The following is a 17,691-nucleotide window of genomic DNA, read 5'->3' on the forward strand; positions in this document are numbered from 1 at the left end:
ATTATTTATATGAATAATTTACAAAATTCATTTCGCTATATTTTGAACCTTCAAAATCAGATGCATATTCAATTTCATCTTTTTACCATTTATTTCTTTTCAATCTCTGATTCATATATGACTTCACAAAATTCTTATGTTTTAATTTGACACATCAGTAACATTAAAAGTAGTTAACGTATCTGTCATCAATTTTATTCAACATATCACTGATTTTTATATAGTCTAAAATTACCAAAATAATTTTTTGCACCAATATCTTGTTGCTTTTATTAGTTTTTGTTAATATTAACTTTATAGACTGACAATGCTTTGAAACACATGTTCAAATGTAGTTGAATAAATCTATTTCTCAAATCCTATTTGAATTATTGTTGAAGTGAGAAAAATGTTATACTTAAACTTAATAGAAATAAAAGTGACTTGAATTTTTATAAATAATTCTACATCAAAATTTTCTCATGCAAACTAACTAAATTCAAATCAATTCAAGCAGTTCAATAAAAATTACTTTGGTTATTTGCCACTTCTAATTTTCCCACATCAACAACAATTGCTATTGATATATCAAGCATTGCAATTACTAAGACATTAAAAAGGTGATATATACGGTCATACTCAGTATGATTAAATAGCACTCTCATGAATTTCAATTATGTCTACACAGTATCTATGAATTATTTTTTCAACAAAGTGCTCATATTACTTGGTTCACATCAATATGCAATTAATGTAAATTGAGATTTATTACATATTCATATATTTATGATTTAAATTGCCCATCTTCACATTCAGCACAGCAGTATCAAGATTCAGACACAATACAAATACAGTAATACCCTAACTTATGCTACCCAGAGTTGTGCGATTTCTGAGTTACACCATTTTTCCTGAAAAATTTACATTTCTAAAATTCACAAGCATCACTGGATTATTGCTGAAATAATGTAGTACAGATTATTAAGTGTTCATCATGTTAAGAATTGTTTTATACAATCAGCACATCATATGTAATGAAGCTACACTGACTTTTAGGTGTATAAAGTATATAAAAATTAAAATTTTTGCTATGGTGTAGTAATGGAATCTCAAGCATATAGTATGGTATCTGCCATTTTGTCACAGTTTTTTACATAAATCCAACATTACTCTGTCTTGAAAAAAAAATTTCTTCTTTGATAGCAATGCACTTTTTCTGTAACTCTCAATTAATTTCAACCCATAAGCAATTAATTTAATTGTTTAATTTTAATTAATTGTTAATTTTTTAATTTTCAATATTAATTTCAAACCATGGGTGAAGGTTTTCTTTTTTTTCTTCGAAACACAAGCAGTCTATTTCTTTCGGAAGGCTAAGGTATCATAAAAATATTTAACACTACAGCATGATCATTGTACCCACTTTTTAAACTTTGATTGCTTTTTGCAACTCTGTTTTTAAAATTTTGAAAATTTCCCTCCATGACTTTTCCTAATTTGCCAAAAAGAGTCCTTTGGAACAGAAACAAAAATCTCAAGTCATTCTGTTTATTTTTAAAAATTAATTCTACTTAGAACTACTGAGCAGTCATTTTGACTGCTGTTGAAAACTTTGTTGCTTAACCAGATTTTAAATATACCACGAATGCATTTTTTTAAAAAATGAAATCATACATTTTCTCTTCTGAGATTAGGTTATAGAATGGTTCATGTTTTGTTACATTTATGCACGAGCAAACATACAGGGTGTTTCAAAAGATGATGAGCTAATTTCTAAAAGGTGGTAGAATGAATGCACTGAAATAATATATATATTTTTATCTTACAAATAATTACTGAAAAACAAGGCACAAAGGTTCCAAAGTGCTATTGAGCATGAAGCCAAAGAGGTGAATCTCATTTTATTTTTGACATGCATGCATCAGCCGCATGCCCAGATTGATGTGTCAAAGGGTCAACTATGTGGGAGTAAAAGTTGTACAGTGACCTTAGATCCCTTTTTTATGGGACAGAACCCTTGTTTTCCATATTATTTGGGCTCATTACAAGAAGAAATGGTTTGCCTGTAGCAACCACTTGAAAACAAAAGCTGCAAAATTGTAATGACAACACCTCACATTTTTTCTGCTAGAAAATTTAGCTTCAAATGTAAAATTTTCTTGACCGCTCCAGCTGGGATGGAGGCTCACAGGAGGGACATAGCTGGCAGAACCTTAAGGATTCAAGTCTCCTGAGCCCCCAAGAAATTCTATGACATGTGCCCTCAATAATTCATGAACATACAAAGCATAGCATGTGCCCTCCTCTGCTTGCTTTATTGAATCCTTTATATGCCAGATGTCTGACATACTCAGTAACCCTTCATTGGTTTTCTTCATCAAAACCCCTAAGTAGGAGGAAGGGTGTCACTCTGTTGTCATTGAGCAACTTATACTCAAAAATTTTGAAATCAATGAATAACACAATATAAAAAAAAAATGTATAAAAACTTTTTAATGGGGTTGGGGGCCCCCTGAAGTCCTGTGTCCACAAAACCCCTATACGACAATATTTTAAGACAAGCAACCTTAGTTCTTTTATTCTTTTATGACACTTGTTCTATTCCAAAATAAATCCACATTTATAGCTGTATCATGTATTTTTACTATAGATGTCAAAAAGACCGCTCCTACAGTTCCAGTAGGTATGCAAATTCTGATAGTTCTAGTGTTAAAGCTTTTCTACCATGACTTTCACTTGCACAGATTTCAATGAATAGATTTTTTTTCAAGGACCACATTGCAGTCACAAGAAATTGAATTTTATGTCATATCAAAGTAGAGTGGTCATACTGTGCACCCATAGTAAGAAGGGGAAAAAGACATTTTTGGTCCCGATTAGCTAATATCTTTCGTATTCTTACTAAATCATACCCTGACTTAAGCGAATTTGACTTACATATTTATCGTCAGTCCCACCTGTAGCATAACTTTGGGGTATTACTGTATATAAATACAAATTCAAGAGCCATAACAGGCAAAATGCCCAACAGAGTGGCTGAGAGATGAATTAAAAAAAGTTAATAAAATAATAAATAATGATAAAATATCAATATAATGCTAAAAAAAATAGGATGTTGAATATATATAACATACAGCAACCAAAGTAAAAGAAATTTTTATGAATAAACTAAAACCAAGAGAAAAATATAATACACTGCTTATAAAAATTATGGTTACAAATAAATACAAATACAAATAAGTATCGATAGCTTCTTGATTTATCCCAACATAAATATTACATTTCCTTTTAAATGTGCCAATAGTGGTACAATTCATGACACCCAAGAATGAAATATTCCATGCACTTACAAGCTTGTTAGAAAAACTCTCTGCTTCACAACAACTCTAAACTGTCCCTTCCCAATTGTTACTGGTGTCCCCTTGTTGAGGCACTCGATTAATGGTGCATTAATAATAACTCATTCTATCCATCCTATTAAGAATTATTCTATCCATCCTATTAAGAATTATTCTATCCATCCTATTAAGAATTATTCTATCCATCCTATTAAGAATCATTCTATCCATCCTATTAAGAATTATTCTATCCATCCTATTAAGAATTATTCTAAAATAGGAATTATTTTATTATAATTAAGAATTATTCTTAATAGGAAATATTTTATCATAATTAAGAATTATTCTGCCCACCCCATCAAGAATTATTCTAGCCATCTTTTATTAATGTTTAAAGTTTTAAACATTAAAATAAATCCCCAACACCTGGTAACATGAACATGTTCAAAAAATCAAGTCTGTCTTCATAGCTCAAGCCCTGTATACCAACAAGAGTCCAAAGAAAATAGAAAAATTAACATTTTTTATAGTCCTTCCAATCCAAAAAAAGAAATCAATTAGTGAAATTTTTACCTTTCCTCATTATGCAGAAAACATTTACCCTGTGACATTTGAATGAAAATTTACAAAGGCTGTGATTTTTGAAATTCTTAATTTTTTTCCTAGTAACATCTCCATATTCTTTTTTAGACTCTCTTGTTTTAGCACAAAAATCAATAGTTTCAACCGCTGATATCTCAATGAATTTTTATCTGGATATTATGGGGTGAACATCTTTCCATATAATAGAGAGAGAGGCACAAATTTTACTGATTTGAATTTTCTGGTATACAAGCTCAAATTTTTTTATTTCGACAAAATTATATTTTACTAGCTCTTGTTTTCTGCATGTAACTAATTGAGCATAGTTAATTACATATAGCTTTAACCTCCCCTTTCCCAAGAAACTTTATAATTTTTGTTGAAAAACTATTGTTCATTCCTTAAAATCACATAATAGGAAGTTTTTTCGACACATCTGATCTGATTCCTGCTTTGATTGTGGGACAAATATAATTATTTACAGTATTGCCTAATATTGGTTCAAAATTTTCATGTACTTTCTCTTTTTGAAAACAAAAGTTGTCATAACAACTTAAAAAAGTTTGATAATTCACAAAAATTTCAAAATTTAGTTTATTGACCTCTTTAGTTTCAATCCATGTGCAATTGTATCAATTCAGTTTTAATCAAAAATGGACCTATATTCATTTAAAAGTTTTATAGTGACAACTGAACATATTAAGCTGATGTTTGCAGAAAATGGCTGGGGTGCGACAAAAATGATCAAATAAACAATGATCAAATTGATGTTTCTTTCAAAATTAAGATTTTTCTTTTGCTTTGTGTGTGTTGTTCTTAGTTTTTATAAGCAGAATTCCACTCTTTAAAAATTTTAGGTTTGAGTAATATAAAGCTACATATCTACACAGCCTGTATCAAGAGCCTATGGAGTTATACTATGTTACTTCATTCTTTGAAAAACTATCAATACAGCCAAAAAAATCTATATTCAATATTCTCATTATGTAATATGTTTGTATCCATGGGTGCAAAAACATCAGTGCTTGGGCCAATCTCTCCAATTCATGGATTTTATCTTGCTCATGAAGCAATTTGAAAAAAAATATATCATCAATTCAAAATATGCTTTAGGACGTATTGTTAAAGATAAATGTGAATACAAAATAGAATTGAACAATGCATTATTGATATAGGTATGATGGCAACAATGTAGCACCAAAACATGCTCAAACTAATTTTATTACAGTTTTTCGTTGATATTTGACACACAAAGAAATCATTTAGTTCTTGAATGACCTGTCAAAGTAATTGTGAGTAAAATATGGCACACAAGCCAAAAAGTTTGTGCACCCATGATGTAAACTGATTGACATGGGAGAAAATGTTTTCTAATGATGACAAACAACTTTCTGAAGTTCATCCTGGCACTAATATCCAGAAAGTCTCTTTCCTGGATGTGATTAACATTAGTTTATACCAGTGATTTTTTATACCATAAACTTTTGCCATCATGACTCCCCAGAATAGTTCAGAAAATAACAACTTAGAAATACTGGATAGGCACATGTCAATATAGACATCTCATTGTGATGCAACTAGGAGCTGCAATGCACACTTTGAGAAGCACTGGTTTATACAGATGCAGGAAATTAGTACAAAATTTTCTTATTCTACTTAGTTTTTTCTTTCTTAATTCAAACTTCAAACAAAAATCTAATTATATTCCACAAGAAAAAACTCAATTCAACTTCATAAAAAAAACATAAAATTCAATGAAAAAGTGAAGAGAGTTGTGCTTCAAAGTAAAATAAGAAAACATCATAAATGTTTTGGGAAAACCAATAGAATTTTTTTAAACAAATTTATTTTATTGTAGTCATTTAGGTCTGTTTGTGGAGCATTTAAAAAATTAGTATTATTTTCCAACCATTTTATGCAATTTGCATAGATCTGAACCAAGTATAAAAGAAAAGCAAGTCCAAAAAATCATGATCCATTTAGTATGTGTGCATAATTTAAATCAAGCCAAGTCTTTGATTGATATGTGTTGTAGCTAGCAAACTAAATGAATGTTAGGAAAATACCAGTCATATTCAAAGGGTTTATACATATTTGAAGTTTAGTTTTAAAAGTGAAATATTTATTAATAAATTATGTCCTGGTTTAGTGTTCAAGCATTCAGCTGTTTTTTCAGAGATCTGGGGCTCTGAAGAAACATTACACATGTGCCTCAGGAAAAGCTTTTTTTGTATTAAAATATGCTGCATGTGAGATGCATTGAAACCAATTAAGTATAATAATCATTAAATACTTTATTTCTGAATCTGATTTATGGAAACTATAAAGAAAAAAATGGCTGTTTTTGCAATATTCTTCACTTTCAAACCAAAGTTCTCACAGGAATATCTGAGTGCCACACATTTTACAAAAGAATTGATTACAATAAAATTTCTGGATATAAAAAATTACAACTCATAATGCTATGTAAGCATTATGCTGGAAATATTGATTATTATTTTTTTACTCCTTGATTTTGTCAACAATATTTTGTGAAAACATAATTTAAAGCATTCCATCGCATCCTTTATCAATGCATGTACATTTCATGGTTTTAATATGCATATTTGAGCATTATTGGCAACAAATGCATTTTAATGATATGTTTTAATATAATTTGTTTGCATTGCATGTTTTTGAAAAGGAAGTGTTACTGCAGCATGATTTTTGCATGTCTTGTTTTGCTAATTATATGGTATTATTTCTTGTATACTTGTTTATAGAGTCATGAAAGAATTTTTGTATTTTAAAATTAGAAGAATGATTTTTAGCCCAGCTTTACAGTTTTATACACTTATTTTTATGAAGATTTTGATGTCAGAAAATTTTTATACGTTTTCATTTTGTCCCAGCATCGCTTAATGCTTTCCTTATAAATGTTTTATGCATTTGCTCATAGAGGAGCAATAAATATAAATAAAAAAATTGGAAAAATTTATTTTTAAAAACATGTATAAATTAAAACCTGCTGTAAATATTGATCTGGTGAATATATAAAGCACACTTGTTTCTCTTATGAAAATAAAAGAAATGCTGTAAATTTCTATAGCCTTAAAAAAAATTATTTGAAAATATAGCAATGTCTGTAGATGATAGTTTAATCAAATGCCAAATTGTTTTGATACTATCACTCAATTTTCAGAAAAAATTATGACACAATTTTTGAGACGGTTTTTTTCGAAGTATTAAGCGATGATTACCTGCTCGTTTTATAATTGTCATGCATTTTACTCTAGACCCTCCCTTGTTTTTCTATGTTTTTATTTTTTCGATTCCTGCCACCTTGTTTTCTTGCTCCTCCACATCATGATGCTGTAGTACTACAACGCCAATCTCCTGTACCTAGACATATTAAGCTACATGAACGAGGCATTTACAGCACTCTTCTTGATCGAATGTATTCTGAAGCTTGTGGCATATGGATGCAAGGTTGGCAAGTCATTTTTCTTTTTTCATTACTATGTTACTTTTTAAATTTTTATGTATGAATTACTATGCAGAAAATAATTTTTTTTTGTTCTTAAATCAATTAATAAATCCATCAATATCCATCAATAACAGAAATGGAAAATAAACAAGGCACTGGAAATTTTTTCTTAGAATCAAGTATTTTAATTAGAATGACAAATAAATGTTTGCGCTTCATATCATAATAAATATTTTATGATAAGAATTATTTTAGCATCATACAGAAGAAAATAAATATAGATTGTAATAAAGAGAACTTTTAAACCATTATTTTATATGATCATCAAATAACATGATATAATATTTTGGTTAATGAATTTTATCCCTTATTAAAGTCAATTTCCATTTGCTTTAACATCTTGTCTTTTTTTCATTGTCTGTAAGCATGCAAAATTTTACATTTCTGGCCAATCCTTTTTTTTTTATTTTATGTAAAACTATGCTGCGGATTAAAAATCCACAAAAAAACTCCAAAAAAAACTTACCTCGCTGAGCTGATAAAAATATATATACCTTTACACAAAAGTTTTGAAGTCTCTCTATTTTAAGTCTTGGCTAGAAGAAACCAAAAATGTCTGGCACTTTTTTGATCAGCCTATGTATACTAGTATGGAGTATAATTATGGAATAGAAGTTTCAAGATTCATTTGGATTGAAAGAGATTTTATAAAGTAAGAAAATACTTTCATACATAAAACTATTCTCATCATAAAATGAAAAATTCATCAATTCAAAATTCATCATCAAGTTGATTACAAGTTCAAAGAGGCTTAACAAAGTGATTTATTTATGATAGTTTAATGGGTAACCCTTATATAACACAGCTATTAAGTTAAAAATATGCTGTGTAATGCAAATCAGATTAATTAACTTTAATTTAATACAAGATAGTAATTGTACTTGTAAAAATTGTGCAAGTTTCCAAAAAAAATTTTTAAAAACTGCAACACTTTTTTTCTAAAAAAATATTTTTATTGGAACATAATTAATCACAAAGTATTATATATTGATATTACATGATGTTTTCTTTGTCATCACTAATAAATATAATCAAATGAGGGCATTTTCTTTCAGAAAAAGTACACAAATATTTAAGCTTTCTCAAGCTGGGTCAAGTTTCATGCTCTACTTTTTACATTAACTGTTATTTTTGATTGCTTTTTATTAGCTAAGTTAACCTTTCAATTTTGGAAAATTATTTGGAAATTTTTTTCTCCCCAATTTTGAAAATTAAAAGTTCATTTGTGGAACATATTTTTCAGCTAAGTCTAGCCTCACTTCCATGCTGCCTGAGTTGAAATCTCTAATTTCATTGTTTCTATCAGTTCTGTCATCCTCTCCATTAATTTTGTTTATCCCCTAGATGCCATTTTCACAAAATTTGCTTCATCAGTCTCTTCTTCCATCAGCAATTGTTGAATATCTTGACCAATAACATAGACTAAACCATGTTGTGAAACATCATATTATACAGGGATTTTTCTCAATGCTTGTACCATGTTGCAGAAGTGCTATGTTACATATGGGTTACCTGTATACCATATTTTTTTTAGTTTATAGTCTAGGCTTTTGAATACTACAAGGACTACATTTCTTGTTATAAAAATGAAAATGTACACCAAAACCTGCTGAAAAGAAAAATTAAGAGATAAAGTGTTATCTAATTGAAAAAAGTCCCTATTTCATAACAAAAACCTCATTCATATTAGAAGAATTTGCTTATTGATGTGAATTTTTGTTGATGAATTCTTGATGTATTTTAATCGGAAACTTTTGGCATGTGCATGATACAAAATTCCCTAGTGAAAGTACTTGAATCACACACACACAAGAGGATAATCTGTTGGAGTATGTAAACATTCAATTTTTTTTACATATTTCAATCAATCTCGCATTAATTGCATATCTCAAAATGAACATACAACTTACATTTAGTTTTTAAGTAACAATGTGAATGCATGTATTTCTGAATTTTATTTTATACTGTCACAAAAATAACTCACATGATAAATACTTTTTTAAAGCACTAGTTCCAAAAATTTTTTTTGACTTATGGATTCAAATATTTTGCTTGTATAATCAGGCTGGTGAAATTTCTTATGTTAAGTTAAATTGTGCCCCTCTATAATAAACCTGATTATGTCTTATTTATTCACTAAAATGTTCTTTCTAAAATGACGTGGTAATGCACAGGAAATTTGCAGAAACTTTAAAATTTAGAAAATTGTGCAGATAACCCTACCAACACTTGTTGATGGTTTTCTCTATGAGATATATGTCCAAGTTAACCATTTAACACAAGTTCAAATAAAAGTGAGTTTTTCTTTAATGCCAGTATCATGAAGTTTAAAAAATGAAACATGACAGGGATACTATAATTAAATACATCCTCTTGAAAAAAAAAGTATTTGCTGCTTTGATCAGTACAGAATTTTTTTTTCATCTTTTTTTGGCTCTAATGAAATTTTCATTGTTTCTCAATAAAAATATGTTTGACATACTACTTAATAAACTCTCAATGAAAATGTGCAGTCCCATTTGACTTTCTTACAAAAAAAAATTAACCCAATGATTTGATTCAGAGGGTTTATTTTAGATAATTTATTCTGTTGAGAACATTTTAATTTTGGTCAAATTATGAGACAAAATTTAACCTTTTATCTGCTCAGTCATCTATGATCAATTCATGCAATATTGTAAAAATATTGTACATTTCTAAGAAAACAAATGTCACTTCTTGAAAAATTATATAAGGTGATTTGCAGAGAGATGATGAGTCTTCAATAAATATGTTTTATTAAAAAAAAAAATTTTTAATGAAAAAAACAATGCAACTGAAAATCAAATATAGAATTTTTTGTGTAGTTAAAAGGTTAAAACTTGCTTGTCACCAATGAAACTAAAATCTCACATAAAACTAAACTATTCAAGTGCTTTAAAGCTTTATTTTTAGGAAAGAAATGTGATTCAGTTAACTGTGTTTTCATCACATTCACCAATACTAATGGTAATGGTCTGAAGGTGTAATGGTCCCAGTTTTCTAGTTGAGATTCTTTAGGACAAGGTGAAAAAATAAAAATTATTTTTTTTTATTTTGATAACTATACAACAAAAAAGTCTACGTGGGATCACTAGCAATATAAAATAATGAGAAAAAGCGGAACTTAACTTAAAACTATTTTGTACAGATTTATTCTACTTCAGAGAGTTTTGTTGTTATAATGTTTCTAAACCACACTCATGCCTTGTATATATTCCTCTGAAGAACTTCTAAGAAATTGCTACATGCTAGAAAGTTCAGTTTCTTGACATATGCTTCCTGAGGGAGAGGGGGTTATATATTCAGTGTTACCATCTATTTTCCAAATTTGAAGTGAGAAATGATAATGTGTGTAATCTCTTACTGGAGGTTAGTAATAATATCAATGAAGTATATAATTATTAGAATGAGGAAATGTATGAAAATAAATCATTAATAAATTACTAATATGATGATGAAATAATACGTAAAGAGAAATATTATTGAAAAAAATTTATGTCCAGTTGACCTAAGTACAGCAACCCAAAATTAATGAATTACAGCAAAGGCAATGTTAAAAACTTTGGGGTGAAATACAAATAGAAACTTTCTTCATAGTTTAAGCCCTGTGTGCCATTTATGGCACTCATGGCTCTTCTCTGCACCCTCTCAACAAAGTCTATGCCCCTGTGAAGTAAGGCCCCCAATATCTTATGGCATACTTCAATCCAGGGCCAAACACAAGTCCCTGAAACATGGGAAGATCACGTTAGGAGAACGCAAAGAGAGTTTTTTGAGAATGAAACCGAGCATTCTATTCGCTTTTTTGACCACTGCTTAACACCCTGATCAAGCCTTTGATAAAAAGCAAAAAAGAATGCGACCAAGGACACTTCCTTGAGGGTCTTCACTTTTGACACCTGTCCAATCAGAAAATTCAGAAAATTTCCTATTAACCATAACCCGCTTTGACCTATCTTGCAACCATGTTTCTCTCCACTTCAACAAGTTGCCCCACATCCCATCCCAGTCTCATGTAAACACTTCAAGAGTTTACCATGTGGGACCTGATTGAATGCCTTCTGGAAATAAATATAAACAGTGTTTCTGTTTTTGCCTTTTCCCCAAGCCTTAGTCATGTGATCATAGAAGCAAAGAAGGTGGCTTACGTGCAGGGCCACTCCTAGAAATTCTGCCACCTTAGCCAAATAATATTTCGCCACCCTTGAGATATGGATTTACCCTTCAAAATTATTTTTATGACGGAAAATCTGTGTGTGTGTGAGTGGAAACACCATCACAACAAATCTGGCATAAAGAATTTCACTCCGTAAACATGCCACGCTAGGCATTGGTCTCGCCCTGCATCAGCCCTGGTTACACATGACTTTCCCTTTGTAAACCCATGCTTATTTTTCGACATCACATTATTCTTGTCTATCCACTTCACCAATTGCCATTTGATAATAGTTCCCAAAATTCTTGAGAGAACTCGTCCAACACGCTGAACGGTAATTTGACACAGTTTCTCTAATACCCTTTTTTTAAATATCAGAACAACATTAGCAAGCTTCCAATCCCCTGGGACAATACCCTTAACAACACTACTTCTGTAAATCTGCGCGACTGGCCCCAACAATTCATTAGCACATTCCCTGAGGACCCTAGGATACATATCATCTGGTCCTGGTACTTTGCTCGCACATACATTTTTTAGAAGTTTTAGAACTTCCAGTTCTTTTACTTGAATTTTGTTGAGGTCTTTATCACCCCCATGACACACCCTTACTTTGGATATCTCCTTCACTATTAAAGACTGACACTAAAAAGTCATTGAAAGCACCATACATGTCAACATTGCTCTCTACCTTTGATCTTTCTATGGTAAAAGGAACAAAAAAGGGGCCAACTGTTCCCATACTTCCATTGACATGAATGAAAAATAATCTTTGATCATGTTATCTGCCAACCTAGATTCAACCTCTTTTTGCTATCCCATATTGCTTTCTTCAACTACCTTTTTTTTTCAGTAAATGATGACAGGTCACCTCTTCCATTTTTGTATTCTCTGAATGCCCTTCTCTTTTCAAGGTAAAGATTACTCATGTTATCCTCCGTGAATCGAAGAAGGTGTGATGAACACAGGGCCGGATTAAGACGTTTGAAGGCCCTAAGCACTTGAGTAATTTTGGTGCCTGCACCCCTCCCCTTTTCCACCATTTCATTCCATTGACTATACAGTTCAACGTTTTTTGCATTTAAAGGCTAAAAATGTTTACTTTCAGGTTTAGCTTTTTTTGATGATATTGAATATTGCCGATTCCCCTCCAGGGTGACCATACGCACCATATTTCCCATCCATGGCCCCCCACAAGGGTGGGGCTGACAGGGCCGATTTTTTATCATTTTTTGTTTTTCCACCCTAGAAATTCATCATAAAGAGGCCCATGAAAATCTGGCTTTGGGGCAAGCAAAAAAATCTCAATCTAGAGGTCCTGCTCCAGGATATAGGGGGCCATGTTCCCATCTATCTATCCGCACTGAAAAAAAATCATGAAAAATGTCAAATGAAATTTTATGTTTCGAAATATGAAATGTGGTTGGACATTTTTCTGCCAAGAATATGATGTGAATATTACAGAATTTTCAAGCAAACACTTCATTTATTTGAAAGGTTCCCAACGCCCACTTTTTCTACTTTTGCTAAATCTTTGACATCTTCAAAACCAATGCTACAGTAGAGATGAAGCATCAAGCCTCTCTATTGTTCTGTAAGTTTTTGCTCCAATGCTTGACATAATTCTGGCTTCAAAATTACAGTTACATTTCTGTAGATTTTTCATTAAATTTTTCTTGATTCAATATTTTTCTTAATTAAGAATTCTAATAAATTTAGCATTTTATTTGTTAGAATTGAGCAGGCCAAAGAAATGTAAGTTGACGTTACTATCACTGTTTTTGAATTTGCCAAAATGTACTTTTTTGGAATTTTGCTTTCACATTTCCAAGAAAAGAAACCTTTGACTCTTGCCTTTTAAAATTAAAAAAAAAAAATTAAAAACGTAACGTAATCCTCACGTATTCCTAAGGGATCAGCATGATCTGTCCAGGGACTTTGTTAGTGTTAGTAAACATCCATGCCTGAACCGGGATTCGAACCCAGAGCTGCACAGTGAGAAGCTAGTTCCCTAACCACTCGACTGCCAGGCAGTTGTTCTAGTCTTTTGAAAATATTTCAAACTATTTTCTTTCCCATTGACTGCTTTTTAGAATTTCCTGAACTAGCTTCAGAAGCGACCACTGAACCTTAGCACACGCACACAGCCACAATATTATTCAGAAGTACCTTATTTTTTTGGTTAATTGCCATGATTGGGTACCTTTTCTTTCTGATACATTTTAGAGTTCATTTGCAATGTAGACCTGGTAGCATTTCTTTTGCTTCTACGTTTGATCAAATTACACAGTTCATCCATATATGAGTTATACTCATAGATCTGCACATTTTAAGTTCATATCATTATTCTGTAAAACTTGGCTCACGCTGTGTCTTTTTGATGCATGGAACCATCCAGGCATGCCTCAGGGGCCTTAAGTGCAAAAAAAGTCTCGTGACAATTAGATCTGGTTACAATTTTCGTGAGTAAGTATGCAAATTGGAAGGCAGGTATTTTTAGCTAGATAGGAGCCTTGGAAAAGTCTCTTTGCCCAGGGGCCTATCAAGGCTGTAGCATGACTTCTCAGGGCTGCCCCAGAGCCCCAAGAACTCACGCTATGAGAGGGGTCCCCCTCAGAAGGGTTACGCTGAGAAAAAGAGGGTTTGGAGCTCCCATTTGCCATTCGGCTTGGGGACATGATTGCCCAGCCTAGTTATTGGTCTGGGTCTATCAAGAGCATACACAGAATTGACCTATCGAGGGTCACAAGGAATCTTTCCAGAAAAATTTTTTGTTACTAACCTTCGAAAAAGCATTTTAAATTAACAGATATTCATTTGGTAGCATATAAAGGTATTTTCTTTTGATATTTTAATTATTTTTACAAAAATATTTTTCACTTTTTAATTTTCATTTGAGAGGTACGGGCCCCCAGCTGCATAGGCTTCTGGAGCCTATGACCTTGCTAAGAATGCCCTGGGGTCAGGGCCATCTAGCATCATGGGCCCCCCCCCCCCCCCGGGCAAAGTGATATTCTGGAGGCTCATATATTTCTATGCTTTCTCTCGAAATTCATAGCGCCATATCTCATCACAAGGCCTCTTAAGTACTTGAGGCCACTGGCCATGTCAGAGTGGACTCATGTGTTAAGACGACACTGCCTGGGCTTACTTTATGGAAAATTTGTGGCATCTTATTCCAAAAACTCAGCATTAACGTGAGCTCCAGTTTTCAATATTATTCCGTTTCCCTAGATTTGAGATTTCAATATTGTTGATGTGGAAACAGCATATGCGTTTCATTTTGCTTTGCGTCAAAGAAGTATTTCAAGATACCTACTTTCATTTCCATTATGGATCTTTGAGGATTTTCTACCAAATGGTTGATACTGTGAAAAAAAAAAGCCATACATTAAAAATAAAATTATAATTTGATAACTTTCTGTGGTGCCCCCTTTTCTCCTGATGCCCTAAGCACATGCGTATTTTGCTTAATGGTTAATCCGGCCCTGGACTAACAAATACATTTTTTACAAACGAAGGGTATGACATCATGCAAAACAGAAGAGAGTTTTGTCCTGAATGCTTCCCACTGACTTACCACACCCATGGATTCCAACCAGTCTTTGAAAATTGCTACTAACTGTACTCTCAAAAGTTTGTAGTTGGTTCTAAAATAAGGAACCATTCTTTTGTTGTTAGGTTTATCTGCAAAGAAGCTACAAACAAAGCTAACAACTCAATGATCACTCAAAGAAAAGTTGTCTCCAACCAAAACATGTTCAATAAGATCCTCGAAACCAGTAAGAATCAAATCCAAAATAGAAGTGCCCCTAGTAGCTTCTGTAAAAGGATATTGTCTGTCTATAAAAATATGTTTTTCATCATCTAAGTATATGTGGGTACCTTCTCATAATGAATATCACATTTCCTTCTAAAATTGTCTGTTGTGGTTGAATTTACAACGAAAACTTTAAGCCATTAATTTTATTCATAATGTACCCTGTTAGGGAAAACTCCTTGTGATACGACAGCCTATTATTGTCCTTAATAAACCAACACTGGTTTCTCCTTGTCAAAATTCTTGATTTGAAGTGTAGTAGTTGATGGTTCATTGTATCCATCCCATTAAAAATCTCAAAAAAAAATTTCATTCGTATCCCCAACCTTAGATTCCTTGCATGAATACTCTGTCTTAAAATGTATTTGATATGCAGACTGGATGCAATGTGAATATGAATTTTGGAAAGAAAATTCAACTGGTGTCCATGGAGAATCAAATCACCATCCCTTCATAATCAAAGCAAATGTGAACTTGACAACTACACAACAGAAGCAACGATAATTTTCCTTCCTTAAAACATATACAGGGTGTTTCAAAAAGAATCATCTGATTTAAAAAAATCATAACTATTCAGCTTTTAATCCATTTTGATCGAATAATATATAGGTAAAAGAATCTTGAATTCCACGCAGTTGCAGACAGGTAGCGCTAACGCTCTTTCTTAGGCCGCCACTTCAGTGTTTGTCAAGATGGCGACTGCACAACAGAATTCGTTTTGTGTTCTAAGCTTTGTGAAGTTTGAGCCTGTAACAACTGCTCACCATGCTTTTCGTCTACAATACCCTGTTATTGAACTTCCTACCACTCAGATCATTAGACAATGGTATAATCAATTCCATGACACGGGTTATCTGGGTAAAGGAAAAGCCCTAGCCGTCCCAGCATGTCAAACGAAAATGTAGAGCGCATCCAACAGAGTTTCACACGTAGTCCACAGAAATCCTAGTCGCAGGGAATGGAAACGTACTTGCAAAAGCTTTGGATGAATTTGACTACCGTATAGACATATGCCGTGCATCCCAAGGTGGACATATTGAGCACTTTTAATTTGGTTTGTAAAAACTTTATCATTAGCCATGTAATATAAAATTAATCTTAAGTGTCTATGTGTTCACACAATATTTTTCGTAATATACACATTTCAAATCAGGTGATTCTTTTTGAAACACCCTGTATAATAAATGGGATGGTACAGTGGATAATTATACCTAATTTCGCTAATAATTCATGTACAATGACATTGGCCACCTGATGGCAACATAAAGAGATATGATGTCACTCCACTGGTCGTACAAGGTATAGATAACTGAATCCATGAATTTATCTCCACATTGCATCCAGTTGCCTGTACATTATATAAATACCAAACAGTGAAAAAATTTATCTCTCTATGTGTCACTATTTGATGGCCAATGTCATTGAACATGAGCTAATAGCTTAGTTGGGCCTGACTGTCCATTGCACAGTCCTGTTCATTGTATGCATGATCTACAGAAAAAAAAGTTATCTGTGCTTCTGTTGTGTGCATAGTGGTCTAGAGTGTTCTCCAGGATTATGGGAGGGGGCAACTGTGGTGTTATTTTCACAGAGGCCAATTGAACTTTTCTTCTAAAATTCATCTTCCCATTGGATAAAGTTTCTGTACCTTGTATGAATAACCGAGAGTGACATCATCTCATAATTGGGACTCTGGGACCTATTTGAATTGCGCAAAAGTTTGGTTTACCTGGGTTCATTTTTTAAATATTACTTTCTTAAAATAATAGCGAGTGTCCCTGCAGGTGGAATCAGAGTTACAGACCAGATAATACTGTTTAACAATGACCAAATATTGATAAAATGTGATGATTATCTTTCTTTCTCAGAAGTACAATAAATGCATTGAATTAGATAGTGATATTGCACATTGGGTGGGCAGGAACGGGTTGTGTTAGCCTGGCGTCAATTTTTTTGCATGTACAGTACACATGATAAACTTTTACACACAGCACCAATACATTTTTTCTTTCTTGTTTTCTTCATAACCAATCAGAAGACTGCACCTTAGCCACACCAAATTCATTACCATTTGTTATGACTTGATATTGTCAAGAGTCCTTTCCCGTTTTGGACATGTTGTTGCTTTCAAATCTTATTTCAACTTCCTCAGCAAAATTATGATATAGCATATAAATGGAAACATAATCTGTGTTCATTACAAAATAAACTTCAAGTGTTGAATTGTTTGTGCAAGGGTGAAAGTGTTACCAAATTAGCTGCAGAGTTT

At 32.1% G+C, this 17,691-nt stretch overlaps 1 protein-coding gene across 1 annotated transcript in view; it reads left to right on the forward strand.

The window, feature by feature from the left end:
* The window catches only part of LOC149065463 (voltage-dependent calcium channel type A subunit alpha-1-like), a 426,448-nt gene that overhangs the window by 250,990 nt on the left and 157,767 nt on the right, over positions 1 to 17,691 (forward strand). The gene's annotated exons all lie outside the window — the stretch shown is intronic.

This window comes from Pholcus phalangioides, unplaced genomic scaffold (genome assembly GCF_987345545.1).
Source record: "Pholcus phalangioides strain wild (caught in Gottingen) unplaced genomic scaffold, Ppha-v1.0 ptg000039l_1, whole genome shotgun sequence".
Lineage (NCBI taxonomy): Eukaryota > Metazoa > Arthropoda > Arachnida > Araneae > Pholcidae > Pholcus > Pholcus phalangioides.